Source organism: Fistularia commersonii, chromosome 30, assembly GCF_037954325.1.
Source record: "Fistularia commersonii isolate RoL2024-O1a breed Wild chromosome 30, RoL_Fcom_v1.0, whole genome shotgun sequence".
Lineage (NCBI taxonomy): Eukaryota > Metazoa > Chordata > Actinopteri > Syngnathiformes > Fistulariidae > Fistularia > Fistularia commersonii.
The window spans coordinates 3,923,376-3,940,201 of NC_141313.1; positions in this window are offsets into that span (position 1 = coordinate 3,923,376).

Here is a 16,826-nt window from a genome sequence, read left to right on the forward strand (position 1 = left end):
ATAACTCAAAGAATAATCCCCTATGTGCTTACCAAATTATAAAAATGGGATTAATGGCTGCCCGTCTGGCGCACGGATAAAACGTCAAGCCTGACTAATACATTATGTGTCGTTTTTAAAACACACACAAAACAGAATTAGTCAGGGATGACTCAAACGTGTCACACCGAAATGGATGACAGGGCAGCGGGCAGCTGCCAAGGATGTCGCCGCGCGGCTGCTTGTCACGTCGCCGTCCCGAGGATGAAGATCCAAATTCCCCCCGATGCATGACTGACGGCCCCATAGATGTAAAGCTTGACCTGTATTTCCTGCCGAAGCCGGCCGAAGCGCTTGGTCGTTCGGTCAGCGGCCAATCGGACGCTTAAAAGTTCAGTTCAGCTGTGCGGGGGGAGGAGCTCAAAAAAAAACGATGATTTCGATCTGCCCGTGAAGGAAACCGGTGTCATCGACCGCGGCAAACCAGCTGGGACCGTACGGCAGGTTTTTGCGGATGTTAAACCCCTTGAGAAAAGATTCGTGGAGGCGTCCCTTACATCGCGGCGCCTGGAGACGAGCAAAGAGATGCTACGACCCAGCTGGTGGCGACCAGTCGCCCAACGTGGGTCGAACGAGAACCGGGAAAAGCCTCCTAGGCTTCTCGTGCATCCGAAAACCCGTCCGAGGGGATCCGTCGAGATGGCCGGTCCGGGCGAAGCCGGCTATTATTGTGGCGTCATGGCAGCAGGCGCTGTGGTGGGAGCCGGAGAGCTTCTGCAGATGTTTTTCTGGAAGCAGCCCCGGGGCCAGCGGTCAGGAAGGGGAGCGCAGAAAAATACGATTCTTTCCCATTATTCCAGATGGAAGGTGTGAGAAGCCGGGCACCAGAAATGTCGGGGTTAGTGGACGCGATGGAGCAGGGCGGCGGTGGCGAGATTTTCTCTGAAGTGACCCCAACTTAGCTTCTGCAAGTTAAAGTTAAATCTGATTTTAAAAGACTTTATTTCTTGATTAATCCTCCGAAATAAGTTTGCTGCGTTTCTTAAATGTGCCCCGCCTCCTTCTGGGCGGAGAGGAAAATTGTATTTGATTGTTGTCAAATCTTGCCGAACCTAAGAACGCTAACTCAGGTGTGTCGTTTGAGCGACACAGATACGAATTCCAGGGACTCACCCTGAATTCGTACCTTTTGTTCCCGGCTCATAACGACGCACGCTTTAACACAAAAGCCCCATTCAAACTGGTTTCTGCAAAGCAACCGGCTTATTAAAATAACGAACCTTCCCAGCATTGACCAACACCCAACCCCGAGCCCGGGAGACGTATGCCGATCCGGTACGACTGAGGAAACCCCTCGGGCGAGATCCCGGTTGCCGTGACGACAATATTTGACAACAGACTAACCACGGCTGAGAACCTCCATAGCGATTTCCCGCTTTGGAGATTGAAGCTAGTTAGCTAGTTTGGCTAGGATAATCACATTCGGAAAAGCTACATTTTTCGATTCGCAGTCGAAGATGCCGATCGTCCGACGCAAAAATCAACGTTATTTCAGGAAGATTTCTTTAAGACGGTTTTACTTGACGGTCTCCGCTGTGGTAAACCAGTTGCAGGTTCGCCGAAGTCACTCAGTTCTGTATTTTCTTTCCGTAATAGATGGCATTGTACCATTTTCTGGTTACCGAGATGGTACGGCCCGCGGGCCGGATGCCCTCGGGGGCAGGAATTGGAGACACGTGGCAGCGCAGGCTCATGATGACACAGCTCATAAAAATTGATCTGCCTCAATTCCTCGGGGATTAAATGGTGGAAATTGGTCTCGTGTCAAAGAGTGAAACCCCTCAACCCAATTTCGTGCAGGGCTGAGAATTTCAGGTTGTATAAATACGTATATATTCATATAGTTTGACAACACATCCAGCATTAAACAGCGGTGGATATTAGATCTGTACAATTATAGCGCTCACCAAAGTTAATAAACAAAGCTGTCTCTTCATCTAAATATCCGTTTGATCCCATTTGTTTCTGCCGTTTCCATCCCAGCTCCTTTCCCCGGGAGATGAAACGAAAGTTTCGCGTTCGCCGCCCCGAATGCAAATGCCTCCTGACCTTGTTTGGCGAGACCGACGCGAGGATATAATCAAAATTGCAATCCGGCCTCCCGCAATTTTCAAATGATTAAATTTGTGTCAAAATTCCATTTTAAATGAAATCCTTTGAAGCAGAAGAGATTCCCTGCCCTGCGTTGCGGTGTACACGGTTCGGGGAAAAAAAAACACACTTGGCACAGACTCCTCCCCTTCACACACACACACACACCATTATCATGTTAACACACTCAACCTGGTGGACCCGTGAGTGGAACCAGTGTTTGAAACACAGACTTGATACAAGATTAATCCTATTAGCTGCAGGGGTGCAACTTTTAATAGTTTTTAAAATAGCAAGTGGTAGATCTTGTCACACACTCCCAAGTTTATTTGGTTTTGTTTGTCGAGCGATGATGTTTTTTTTTTTTCTCCGTAATTTTGCTTGGAATCGAGACCCCAATTAATCACCGTGGTGCTTAGATTCTGAAATCAGCAGGATTATGTAGCCGGACTCTCTATATTGGGGATTAAAAACCCATTTAGAGTCTATAAAATCTACATCTCTCTGAGGGATATGTGGACTTTCCGGGGCTCACGGGCCGCCAGCAGGCCGGCCATTGTCGGTTTAAGAGACATTTCCGGGAGCCGGGCTGTTTTTTTCGTGCATTCGACGAAATTGACCGACGAAGAGATCCAAGCTCTTCTGGTCCGGTGCTCCACGGAGGGGTTTCCACGGCTCGGAGAGGAATCTGAACGTTTTGGCCAAATCAAAAACGGAGTCAGCTTAAGGCAGGGTTCTTCACGCCTCGACCCGTACGATAAGTCCACGGTTGTTGCACCCGCCATGCAGGACACCGTTACCGCGGTTTTTCGTGTTGTCGTCCTCTCCTTCGTGGTGGAACGCTCCCTTACCGTATTCGGGAAAAACCAAAAGCTTCCCCGAGGAAAGGGGTCCTTCCTGGCACTAAATTCGAAGCGGACAGTTTTTAGCTGGACTTTTCTAGTTAGCTAACGAAACTTTTGTTGACGCGGGAAACACCTGAAGGCGGCAAGCGTTGCGGATCGGCACGTTTGAGGATCTCTCTGCAGAACATCTGGCGGGTTCCAGAGACGTCCGGGTGATGGCGGGCTCCGACGTGGACCTTCGGGGGAGAAAAACGATGACGGGGCCGCCGTTCGGAAAGAGACCGCGAGAGGGTGAACATCAGTGACAGTGACTGATGTGAGAATAAAAGTAAATATTAATACGCCATTTCTCAAAGCTCGTTAAAGATTGAAGGCCCGACTCAAACAGCCTGTCAGGTTTAATGTGAGACACTGAAACGCGGCGACTGTCAGACACTGACTAAGATCTGGAGAAACCAGACTTGCTCAATAAAATGTGTCACTAAACAAAACACTATCTCTGGAGTCACACTTTCCACTTCATAAGTTCTCCTGGAAAATAAAATGTACCATTGCGCCGGCGATTGGTGGGAGCAGATCGGTCCTCACAGTCTGGACTCCTTTCTCTCTCTCACACACACACACACACACACACACACACACACACACACACACACACACACACACACACACACACACACACACACACACATAAGCCTGTGTGTTACTGCCTCCTTCTGCCTGATGCAAAACGTTATGTCGTCATCGGTGAAAGCAGAAAACTATTCAAGGCCAAAATTACCCCTGTTGGTAATTTCTATTATGTGTGTGTGTGTGTGTGTGTGTGTGCAGGTTTTCCTTAACCGCATTTATGAGTGGGTTTTTAAGTCACACTGGGTTTAACTGTGTGAATAAAAGTATCAGTTTTCCGAGTAAAAGCTTTCACTAGTTTTTGTGATTTTTAAGTAGCTTAAGTGAACGTACAGTTTTCACTCATGTAAAATCTCACTGTGTGTTTGTGTGTGTGTGGTTTTCAAAGCAGACTGTGGGTTAGGTTAGTTGTGTGTGTGTGTGTGTGTGTGTGTTTGTGGCAAAGCAGCTCTGAGTAATTTCCCGCTCCGTCTCTGACGGTGTGTCCACCTCCTCAGCCCGGCCGGGACAACCGATATCCACAACTCTCATAATCCTCTCTCTGATGACTTCGCTCATACCACAAACACACACACACACACACACACACACACACACTCTCTCTCTGATAGGACTGACTGGCCACCCATCAGGAGGACACTGGCCCAGTGTGAGCGGCGCTGACGGGGGGCCTCGTGGGCGGGAGGGCTGAGCGCTGACCTGATCACGTGGAATAGCAGAACTCTCCCTGCAGTCGGACTTCAGCTAATATAGGGAGATGCTAAAAAGACGGGGGATTTGGCGCCGGGGTCTGGATGCGACTGAAGAATTAACAAACGTCTCTTAGAGGGAGGAGCATCGACGTCATCGACGGTGGCTGATATGCGGGTCCAGAACCGAAGGGGTGTCAAACTCGTTTTGGTCCGGCGGCCACATACGGCCCGGACCAGTAAAATCATCACCTAGAATATTACACTAAGTCCAAATTTTTCCTTCGTTTTTATATTTAATGAACGTTCCTCTAAAATATACATGCCGAATTAATATTAAAAATGAATATTAAAAAAGAGTTAATGAAATTATACACTAAAAATATTGTTGAATTAAAAGAGATTATCTTGCTGCCGTGGGAAAATTTGCCGGTAGAATTTATTATAAAATTGATTGGTAGCATGTTAAAGAGGAGGTGTAATGTTTACAAGGTTATTCTGGTTATTAAATCAATATTTTTAATTTTGCCGTTTTTTTTTTTTGCTATCGTTTTTGTGGTTTTTATAGAAATAAGAAAAGAACATTTTAAAAAATATCACGAGATGTTATTTTTTCATCAAAAAAACATTTTGTTTTCAAATTTTGAATTAAAAAAAACATCGCAAAGTTACTTTTTCATTTTTCTAATCCTCTGTATAAAACCCCTCAGATGCATGTGAGAAAAAAAAAAAAGAAAACAAAAAAAAACGAGCGGGCCGCGCGAACACAAAGATTCGATTTCAGGCAGGGGGATACAAAATATTATTCCGAGCAGCGTAACAGTTATAATGTCAAAAATAAATATCAATTTAAATCTCACTTCCTGCCTATTTTTGTTTGTTTATTTCATCCTTATTGCTATTGTCACTCTGTTTATGCTGACATTTCATTTTGGTTGTCCACTTTCACCTTTACTGTCTTCCTTGATGTTGCTCTCTCTGCTGTACTACTTTGTGGATTTCTTTTGTTTTTCTGATTATCTGTTTCTATTTATATTCATATTTATTTAGATTAGATTCAACCCTATTGTCATTACGCACGCAAGTATACGGATGTAATGAAATGCAGTATTCCGCAGTTTCCTCCTGCGGTCCAAATACATATTAGTGATCCCAAACTGCACATCTGAATGGGAGAATGAATGGATGTTTGTCTCTTTATGACGTTTGAATGAAAGGGTGAAAGGTTGGATTGATGGTTGGAAGGTTGAGACTGTTTTATTTTTATTTTTTTTTTAGAAAAAAGACCAGTGTCAGCTGGGATGAGTGAATTAATAACGTCAATGAAACCGTTGTGTTTTATCGTTGTTGCTGTGTCTGTTTCTGGTGTGGGCGTCAAGCGACGAGTTTGGATCCGTCTGTGAAAATAATCAAGTATTTAATTAAAATGTTCATTTTCAAATGCAATTTTTAATTTTGAAAAAAAAAAACAAAAAAAAAAAAAACGTGTTCAAATATGTTTGTCGCTCTTTCTGTTATAAAAGGATGACAGCACAGCCGGTGGTGGATAGTTTAAGTTTGCCTTTAATTTTAATTTTTTGATAAATACAAGGACTCAAATAGATATTGAGAATTTTTTTATTAAAAGTAACCTTCGACCGGACATCTTTTTTTTTTCCAAAAAGTTTTGTTGCATGCAGAAATATGATTTTGTTTTCTCTGCACTTGTTCATTGATTTTTTTTTTTTAAAGAAAAGCATACACATTTTGTTTATACATAGCAGAAAGGCCAAAAAAAAAAAAAAAAAATGTCATGTTAATTCATTTTAAATTTCAAAAGGGTTTTGTGGCTTCCGGTGTTTTCTTTTCTGTGGGGAAACGGGTCTAAAGTGGCTCTTTGAGTGGTAAAGTTTGCCGAGCCTGTTATCAGATGACGGCCGGGTGAAACTTATGACGCTAAAAACTTCGGAAAGATACAAAGATGAAGACACGAGTTGAACTTTATCACGTCCCAATCTCTATTTATCTCTCCGGGTATCTTTTTCAGTTCTGAAGAATAATAATTAGCACTCGTGAAGGAACATTTTATTCCCATTACGGCCCCGTCTGGCACCAATCTGCCGCCTTGGGTTTTGACTTCCTGAAAACCGCACAAAGTCTCAAGACAATCATGTCTAGACAACATGGGGCATTTGTCCTCACCGCCGTGCGGAGGTTTGGTGAACGTGGCAGCGTCCCTCAGACCGGAGCCCGAGAGACTGTTTCAATAAATGAAAACCTCAACAAATCATGACTCAACCCGCGTCGCCCCGAGACCGACTCTTCTGGTTAACATTACAAGTCGACTGCGCAGCTTTTGTTCCCGAATTAGCAACACATCATTTGAAATAACGGTTTACTAAACATTATTATTCCTCCGACCGGAACGCTCCGAGGACGAAGCCCGATCATCTTTTTGCGGCTCGCTTGATCCGCATTTTAATGAATATCGACATTCAAAAAATGGATCCCCTTCACTCCTACCCATTTGAACCGGAGATATCATTAATTCACCATTTCTCTCTTTTTATAGACGTATAATTGGCGCCGCTCGTCTATAGGTGGCCATTTTTTTGTTTCGCTCGATGTCCACCCGCTAGCGTAACGGCAGCCGCGGGAGGAAAATGTCCTTTGCCCTTTTTTTTGGATTACCCCCATTTTACCGCAAATTAGAAATATAATGAAGATGTGTGAGGACGGGAGGGAAGTGAAGACCACCAGAAGGCGATGGTTTGAAAAAAAAAAAATAAAAAAAATAGCGGAAGGGGAAAAAAAAAAGGCAATTCTCTGACGGGTCTATTTTTTTTTTTTTTAACACGTCCAATTAGCAGGAGAAAGCTAATATTCCAGCCTTTCCTCCTTTTCTCTAGATGGTTAATAGGTTCACACAAGTGCCATGATTGGATAATAGAAAAAAAATATGAGGAGTTACAGGGAAAGAAAGAGGATGATTAAATGCGAGGGCAAAAGGGTTCTGCTTCAAATTTGTCCGTGGCCTGGAGGTAAGAAATGCTGAATTTTAACTTTTATGGATTCCCCGTTAAAAAAATAGCAGCGTGCTATAAATAAATGCCGTTATTTGTAGCCTCGATGGCTACTGTGTAAAAATCTGATGCTCTGTTACTCACAGTCCCGTTAAAATCAAATTTGCGCACGCCCGGGTCTAAATGGACCCGTCGTAGGAGTTGTCAGCGCTCCTCAGCCCACAGGAATTCAACAGGAGATCCAAAATGGCTGCTGCTGCTGTTTTTTTGGAGGGGGTTTGCGTGATTCTGCAGCTCTGGCAGATTGAGTCAAAGATATATTCAGTGTGGGCGCAGAGAAGGAGGAGGGAGGGGTAACGCTTAAAACTTTCGCTGACGGGACCGTCGGTCAGGCCGCTGTGTGACGAGGCAATTTAACTGCAGACCCTCGGCGGAAAAGGAAACTGAGAGCCGGCGGACGCCATTTTGGTTCTTTTTCATGAACACACGTGTCAGACCGTGAACGGCGTTCGGCTTCGAACCACGTCGTTGTGCCACCCCGCGCCGTGAAATGCTCAGAACTGTGCTGGAAACACACGGGTTGTGTGTCGTCATATGACGCAAGTGTGTTTTTCCTCTGTATGAGGCCCTGCGGTTGCCCGGCAACCGGTCCAGGGTGAACCCCGCTTTTCACACAATCTTCCGAGCCCGCCACATCCATTTGTGCAATTTCAACCGGAACTTTTTACGGTCACGTACCGTTATTCATGAAGGCGACACGCGCTCCGTGAAATGAAACATTTTGTTTTCAAATAAATAAATATATAGTAACAGCTCGCGAGGAGCGAATCTGGGTTTGATAATTAGCAAGAGTGCTTCCAGAACACTAATGGATTCTAAAATGGAAGTTCCTGTGAGTGCGGCGAAAAGTGGAAATGTGATGTTTGCACCGCGGACGTGTGATTTGTTGGGTGACACACACACACACACACACACACACACACACACACACACACACACACAAAGACAGAACTGAACGAAGAACAGTGGGGGGAAAGTGAGATTTCCTAATTGCAAAAAATGCAGTTGTTTGTCCTTATCGCTAATTACACTTCTGTCCGTCCGACCGACCGGCCGGCCGGCCGGCCTGGCTGTTTGTGTTTGGCTGATAGGCCGGACGGGTAATTGAGTATTTGGCGGGCCGGCAAAGCATTTGGCTGGTTGTTTTTCGCTGGCCGCCTGATTGACTGCTTGGCGTTCCTGAAAAGACGCATAATTGGCTCACGGAGCACATGGCCTGAAACCTAGTTGATTGACCGGATGACTGACTTATTGACCGGCTAACTAAGTGACTGTTTTATTAATGCCAACTCGCACGGCGTGACTCCGTATTTCGGGAGATCTGGCACCGACGACGGGAAGCCGGTGAATCAACGGGCAAATGTCGCCCCGGCAACTGACGGGATGGATGCGAGGGGCACGACGGGGGCGCCTCGGCGCTAATAAATCGGAATGCGATGAGGGAACGTAAATGGGAGATTTGATTTCTTGCGACGGAAAGTGAATTATCAAGGAGGCCCAGCAGCAGTAACAATCAGACGTTGCATAAAAGGGAGCGACGGGTGGTAACAGGGCGGGGATACGAACGTCCAAAACAGAGTTCGCGTGACCTTTGAGCCCCGATTGTGTATAAAACGCCTCCAAAGTGCATCGCGGGATGTGTCGGCGATGCAGCAGAGGCATAAGCGTGAGCCGGAGTTTGAGAGTTTTCAGAAAAACTGCATATTAAAAATGTTTGGCTGTTCGTGACAAATTGTGATCGTACCTTTTTCCAGCAATAATTACCGTAATTTCTGGACTATTGGGCGCACCTCAATATAAGCCGCACCGGCTAGCCGCTAGCCTATCGCTATCTCGGGCTTCCTCCTGCGCACTAAAACCGTCAGTCGTCTTCTTCGGTGTCGGAGTAGAACGGACTCAGAATTTCCCGGTCATTTCATCGGTCCGATGTGACGAGGATAAACGTTTTAGCGGCGTGAAGCTCGTTAGCGTCCCCCACCCAAAAAAGTCCATATATTAGCCGCATCGTTGTTCACGTGAAAAAAGTCGCGGCTTATCGTCCGGAAATTACGGTATTCATTTCCAGTTTTCAACCAGCAGTGTATTTATGATATAGATAATTGAAATATTTTGTAATTGAAGATCCGTCAAGTTGTTTTCCTAAATCCATTATTTTTTTTGATTTCATGTCATAGAGTGTTATTTTGCTTAATTTATCTAATCGATTAACTATGTATTTATTTTCACCTGGCGGATAAGGTTATCAAATCTTAACTTGATTTTGTTGATAAATTGCAAAAGTGAAGCTTGTTCTGATGGTTTTTAGTCATCTGGTGAGTTTCGTTTGTTTTAAAAAGAGAGGATAAAATCGGATCGACAAAAATTAACCAAACACACGCATTCGGTCTACATGCCTGATAACAGCACACACTCATTCCTTCTGTAAACTGAGACAGAAGTCTTAATATCACTGTTGTTTTTTTACAACATATCAAATCTCAGGCCTCCTTGATTTTCACAGGCCTTTTTTTATTATATATATTAATTGTGAAATAAAGTCCTTTATGATTCCTTTTACTTCCGCTGTCCTAAGTATTATAAGTATTTATCAAAAGGTAATTCTGGTGGTTAATTTTTCACCGATTATAATAGTCTAGTCTCAGCTCTACTCCACTATCAGGATGGACCTTTATTTTTAGTGATTTTTTTTTTTTTTTTATAATCCTTTTTTCTCATATTTTACAACACCGTAACAAAACAAAACCGCTTAAATTAATAAACCTTCAATATGCAGCACACACACTAGATGTGCTTAACCCCCCAAACATTTAAATAAACCCCCGCGTTTTATCTTCTCCATGGTGAGACATGAATTTTCAGTCCCTGCAAATAGACTAGAATGAAACCGCGTTCACACTCTCGCACACACACACACACACACACACACACACACACACACACACACATGCACGCACAGGATGATGTCGGGGAATTTACATGCATTGATGCAGTGTTTGAAGTCCAGATGGCGAGTGTGTTAAACAGCCCTCCCTGCAGAGACGCGCTCACACAAGTTAACACACACAGTAAACAAACATTATCATATATCTTTGTTCAGCTGACTGCAAATTAGTTCCTGGAGGACTCCGCTCAGATGTTCGATATTTTTGTGGCAAAGCCCGTAACCGCGGAAACGTCAGAGCGTTGACAGAAAAAGCAAAGAGGTAGCTAGCAGATTTACAGATGCGCAAAGGAAAGCCTGCTCTTATCACCGAACACAGGAAAAGTTTGTTGGAGCTTTAGCACCCGGTGACTCGTTTTTATGGGCGGGGGGGGGTGAAAGAAGCCCTTTGTTTTCTCTGATTTAGCGGGAGGTGGTGAAAGAACCGCCTTGAATCCGTGTTTTCAAAGAAAGGGGTGCTTTTATGAAGTGACAGGGAGGAAACACCGGGCGTTTTGTTTGCCACGTTCGTCGGTTACAGACAACCGCCGGCTCCGACTGAAGCCCCGCCAGCTTTGACTGACCTCCGCGTTGTTTGCCGCAAAACGTGTACGACAATATACGGCGCCTGAGCGAAGCATTTGACCTTTGACCTGGATCCGAAGGACCGTCGATATATACACTGCTCAAAAAAAATAAAAGGAACACTTAAAAAACACATCCTCGATCTGAATGAATGAAATATTGTTATGAAATACTTTGCTCTTTACACAGTTGAATGTGCTGACAACAAAATCACACAAAAATGATCAATGGAAATCAATTGTATCAACCCATGGAGGTCTGGATTAAGAATCACACTCAAAATTAAAGTGTAAAAACACACTCCAAGCTGATCCAACTTTGATGTTATGTCCTTAAAACAAGTCAAAATGAATCTATGTTGCTTCATGAGTGGACACTATGATTTCACAGAAGTGTGATTGACTTGGAGTTACATTGTGTTGTTCAAGTGTTCCCTTTATTTTTTTGAGCAGTATAGGTCATTTTTCCAGAATCCGGCGGGAACATTTTGCCGTTTCCAGCAACTTTTCAGGAACTCTGCCCGTTCCAGCAGAAGATCAGGGACAGCGGTCCGTTTGAGCTCCTATGACCAGGCGGGCTCTTTCCACGGTTCCTCAGGAACACGTGTGACGTGGGTTCTTGGTGGAACTCATTAGCCACGGCCGCTTCTTACCGGCCGCGGAGTGCAATTTTTGGTGGTAGAGAGTGGAACTGTGTACCAAACACAATTAAACTGCTACCATTTAATTTCAGAAACATTTGCGAGAATGGCTAAAACCTGTCCTCTCTCATCGTCCATTTGACCGCTTACTGTATATTTTGTAAATACTATATTTGTGTTGCTGTTGTGTCCAACAATGTATGTCTTTGTCCATTTTATTGCCATTTTTGACATCTTGGCCGGGGGACGACAGATGAAAAATAGCCTCTTTGGCTAATTCTTGCATTTTTACTCATGTTTTATTCATGTGTTTTATGAAATTGCATTGTCCCCTTTTGAAATAAACTAATTAATTTGGTACAGTATCGCCAGCTCTGATCGGCTGGACAAAACTGACAGAACCAGAGCGTCGAAGAGATCCGAGGTCTTCTGTCCCGCTGCGTGACATTTTGGGCAAAATAAGTACGAAATTAGCTAACGATGGGGTTTTTCCCCCAGGGCCGTGCAGTGGAGAAAGGAGATATAAACACTTCAATCCGTCTGATAGTTCGTGGCGAAAATTCCCGCCATGCAGAACATTATCACTATTGCAACTTCCTCTGTTGTTTTCCTGTTCATCGGTGGTTTGTTTTCTAGCGTGCCGCTGGAGGCGGCTATCGATAGAAGATGCATCCAACAAATAAGTTCAATAAGGCTTTTTTTTTTTTTGCAGCTTGAAGAGCGTAACGTATTCCGCCATTGGCCAAGAGATTTGGCGAAACCCGCGCTCGCTCCTCATTAAACACCTGGTTTCGTAGTTTGATGGCTGTTTGCGTATTTTCGTTATCCCTTTTTTTTTTTCGGCTCCAAACCCTTTGGTGCAGGACGTACGTCTGAGTCCTCGAGTGCATTTAAAGTAAATCTCTATTGTGACATTTTCAATCCAAACTTTCATGACGGGATGAGATAAAAAACAAAACGGCCATTTGTGCTCTGGCATGAGGAACATGGAAAACAGAGGAAAAACACCGGGGGAAAGGAGAATAAAAAGAAAAACTCATTCAAGTCATAATTGGGCCCTGGAGAACATTATTATCAGTAAATGATCCGAATCCTGCAATGACTCAGCAGCTCCTATCACGAGCCAGCAGTGCCGTGATGCGTGATGTCATTGGTGGAAACAACCTCGTCCTGACGGAGGGGACCACCAATGAGAGCGGAGGATACGGGTGGCCGGCGGAATCATGGGCCAGAAGGTTACAGGTGCAGAAAAGTACCCGCCTCCAGGGGAACCTTTTAGTTCTACATTGGCAACGGGGAGACCGAAGAAGCCACGGCGGCCATGTTTTGTTATTTTACTGACGTTCCTTCGCGAGCCCTGGAAACCCCCTTGTTTCCGAAAATGGCGTCCCGCCATGGCCGTAATGGCAGTGGGCGTGGTTTATGAGTTAGCGGACATATTTTGGCCAAAATTTTGATGTTTCTCCACGAGTCTTGGGGGAGTTCGGGCCTCTTCGCCGCTACATTTCTCGCTGGCCAGTGACCACGGTCTTCAACTTCTTTGAATAACTGCCTGTCATTTTTTTGACAAAAATGTTTTTTTTTTTCCAAACTCACTCCTCCTTCAACATGCGGCTCATTTTTTAATGTTCATGTGTTTAGTTTACGTGTCAAATGTCACCGCGCGGCAAAAAATGATCTTCATCAATTTGCCGAGTGCTTACCTGGCGGTGACGCGCAGCCAGGGGAGGCAGGAGAGGCCGTGCCTCACATGCCAATTTTGAAAAGAAAAAAAATTTGCACTCTAAAGGTATTTTTGATTTCATTTAATCGATTTTAGATTTTTTTCATTCAAAATCACTGGATTTTCACATTTACTGTTCAAATATTAAAAAGAGACGTGCGTTGAGGCTGCGGAGTGTTGAGCCTCAACGTAGATTGCGCATTTACAAAGGACTGATGGCATGCTGTGCACTAAGACCATATTGCTGTCACTCTGTAAGTTGCGATTAAAATGTTTAAACACTTTTGCTGTAAGACCTACATTTCCAATTCAGTGTTTTTCTTTGTCAACAACTGTATCTGTGTTACTAGTTTCTTGCGCTGAACGATCATAACACAGCTGCGAAGAGCCACCAAGTGAGGCACGCTGTTCTCTTGCCTCACCAACCACGAACCTCACCGCACATCAGTGTAACCCTGGTGCACGCGGTGGTGGAGATACCGCCGCTCTATTATCAGGTTGACATTTGGGCGCGGATACGGAACCCGAGTAATGATTTTGTTTGACACGCAAAACCAGGAAGTAGATTTTATCCCGGGTTCCTGTTTGCACGCGCAGCGTGAATTAAAGATTGTATCTAATACATATAAAGCGAAATGTTGCTCCGTGGTGTGGAGGGCTTTGCTGTGAAAGCTGACTTGACATGAGAACAGACTGCGGTCCACGGGACGGGCCTCCTGGACGTGAATAATTTATGAGGAGACACTGTGGGGACTCATTACAGTCTAATGCGGACCTGGCCGCCGTCCCATCAAACCCCTCAAGTTGGTGATCTTTTCCCTCGCCATATTGGGTTTGATGTCACAACTCCATCTGGAGCCCCCATTTTTTTTTTTTTTTTTTTTCTCCAAGGCAGCCATTTTGTATACCTCCCGGCTAACAAATGTTTTACCATTTTTTTTTTTTTTTTTTTGTAAATGTGGATCACAGAGCTCCCGACGTGCCATAAGACCTAATAGGCGTCGGCGGAGTTGCCGAGGTAACGGCTCGTGAACCGGAGTCGCGGGGAAGGCGGTTCCACAGGTGGACGTGGGACGCTCACACACACACTCCTCCCGGTGCAAACACTGAAGAAATTCAGAAAAATAAGGGGGCGGAGGCTTTCAAATGCAACTTTTTGTAATCGTGCGTGCTATTGGAGTTTTGTTTTCCAAAGACTCCATTTAGAAAATAAAAAGTCAGGGTTCCTCATGCATTTCAACTATAACTCTCGTATCGATTTCCTTTATCGGGACTCGGGTTCTTGCTCCGGCTCTCGAAACACATCTTAATATGAGCGGCCATTTTTGCTAATAGAACAAATGTGTGTGTTTTGTAAAAAAAAAAAAAAAAAAAAAAACGCGAAGTGTGTTTGCTTGCTCCTGATGGCCTGGTTAGCACTTAGTGTATGTGTGTGTGTGTGTGTGAGGAAAGCTACACAAAGCTACATAGCGCGCACACATACACACATAACTGAGAGTCCCATTAGTCTGTCTATCACTAAAACACCCCACACTTTGTGGGGCAGTACTTGTTGTTTCCTACCTCTTTCTCCTCCTCCTTCTTTTATCTGCCTTCTTTTTAATCCACTTTTTCTTCTTCATCTCAATTATCTTGATTTGCGTCATAGTCTCTCAAACCCTGCTCCCCCCTTTGTGCTCGGAGGTAATTCTCTTCCGGATCTGATCATCATCATCATCGTCAGCATCAGCTTTTTCTTTATCACACTTGCCCTCACACACACACACACACACACACACACACACGGTATCACGGTATGTGTGCAATACTGGCATGTATAAATCCAATCTGCATATCAATGTCGCCGCCTCGAAACGCTACAGATGACAGTGCTCGGGTTGAGAGTGCGGCTGGGAAACAGGCGAGAAGGAAGGCGTGAAGGGGAGAGAATGGAGGGGGAGAAAGAGGGGAGGGGAGTTAAAATACGCATTTATACTGTACAAGGATATCGGTTGAGTGTGTGTGTGTGTGTGGGTGTGTGTTGGGGGGGCGTAACAGGATTTCTTAATGAGTGAAAGGCAGCTCAGTCTGGGAAGCGAATCGGAAAAAAAATGACAGAGCAAGAAAAAGGGAGCTGAAATAACAGTTTTTCCTGTGTGTGTGTGTGTGTGTGTGTGTGTGTGTGTGTGTTATCAGTGGGTTTTGATGAATCATAGCAACAGCCAAGGCTTTTATCATTTAGTGTCAACAGGAGGGGATTCAAAGGAGGTTATAAACAATAGACACCCATATATTTTAAGTTTGATTCTGGATGATATTTCATTCTCCTTTTTCCCGCTTATCAAAACAAAGAAGGGGTTTCGGAGGGGCGTCCTGTCTTAATGTCGTCCCCCGGTATTTGTGTGGGTTGGGTCTTTATCCCGCAGTCCAGACCCATTTACCCCAATGGGAAAGTAGACAATGAATGGAAGGTAAATGGTCTCAATTTTGTTCCATATCTTCACGCTTTATGGTTTAAAAGTGCATTTACTCATTGAAAGGAATCCCATCTGGGAGGACTGATAGGCATAGATATGCTTTGCTACTTGTCTCAAACTACGATGTGTTGTTAAAAAAAGCACAAAGAATGGTTATTTCTTTAAAAATAATGATGCAACACAAATATTGACTCATGGGCGTTGCTGTTACTGTGCTGGTGCAGCACATGCTGGGTTGATACAGGTTGCATTGTGTTAGTGCTGGCTTTCTGTTAGCGTTAGCTTTGGCTTGCTATAGCACGGTATAAATGGTAATAATGCCACATTGTGCTGCTTTTGGTTCAATTTCCCGTCCAAGCGAAACAAAGGGACCGACGCTGGGCTTTCTTAGGGACAAGAAGAGAAGAAAGGAGCGGGAAATTGTTTGTGGATGCAAGAAACGTCCCGAGGATTCGCGGATGTGTTCTCGTCCGGATGCGGTGACGCATTTGAGACGAGCTAAGCAGCCGAAAGCGCTCAGGGGTGCCGCTAGTTTGAAATAGAGGCTAAAGCCAAAACGGCGTGCCTACAGTTTTCCCTCAGAAGCGTACAAAAAGCCCTCGGGAAACGAGTGAAGCCGGCTCGGAGATACGCCACGGCCAGATGTTCTCTTGCAAGGATGCCAACAACCCGCTACTTCAGAAGTAGCGTCCGATGACGAAAGACCGATCACGGAGGAAGCTGGCGACGAGTCACCCGGTCGGTTAATACAGCCGTCGGTTCGTCTGCAATAAACAGTCGATGACAAAAAGCTACTTTGGCCGACTCGTTTCTCTCAGTCGTTCTTCATTTTGAAATGATTCTAACTTCTGTCTTCGGCGTTCTCCTCCTCGCTTACATCTCTCTCGGGCTGGGACAGGAAAGGGTTGCACAGATGAAATGTTTTTGCACCGTACGGTAAAACGATACGACAGACGGCGTTATGATGTAAACAACAATGGCGGCCTACGGGAGGAATCACACAAACTTACGTGTTGAGAGATTTTATGATCCTTTTCATGTACAAATATTGATCAAATAGGCAAATGTACATGGCAGAGGTAGCGGGAGCCAGGAATGAACAAATGAATGGGTGAAAAAGAGATACAGTGATCCTTCGCTATAACG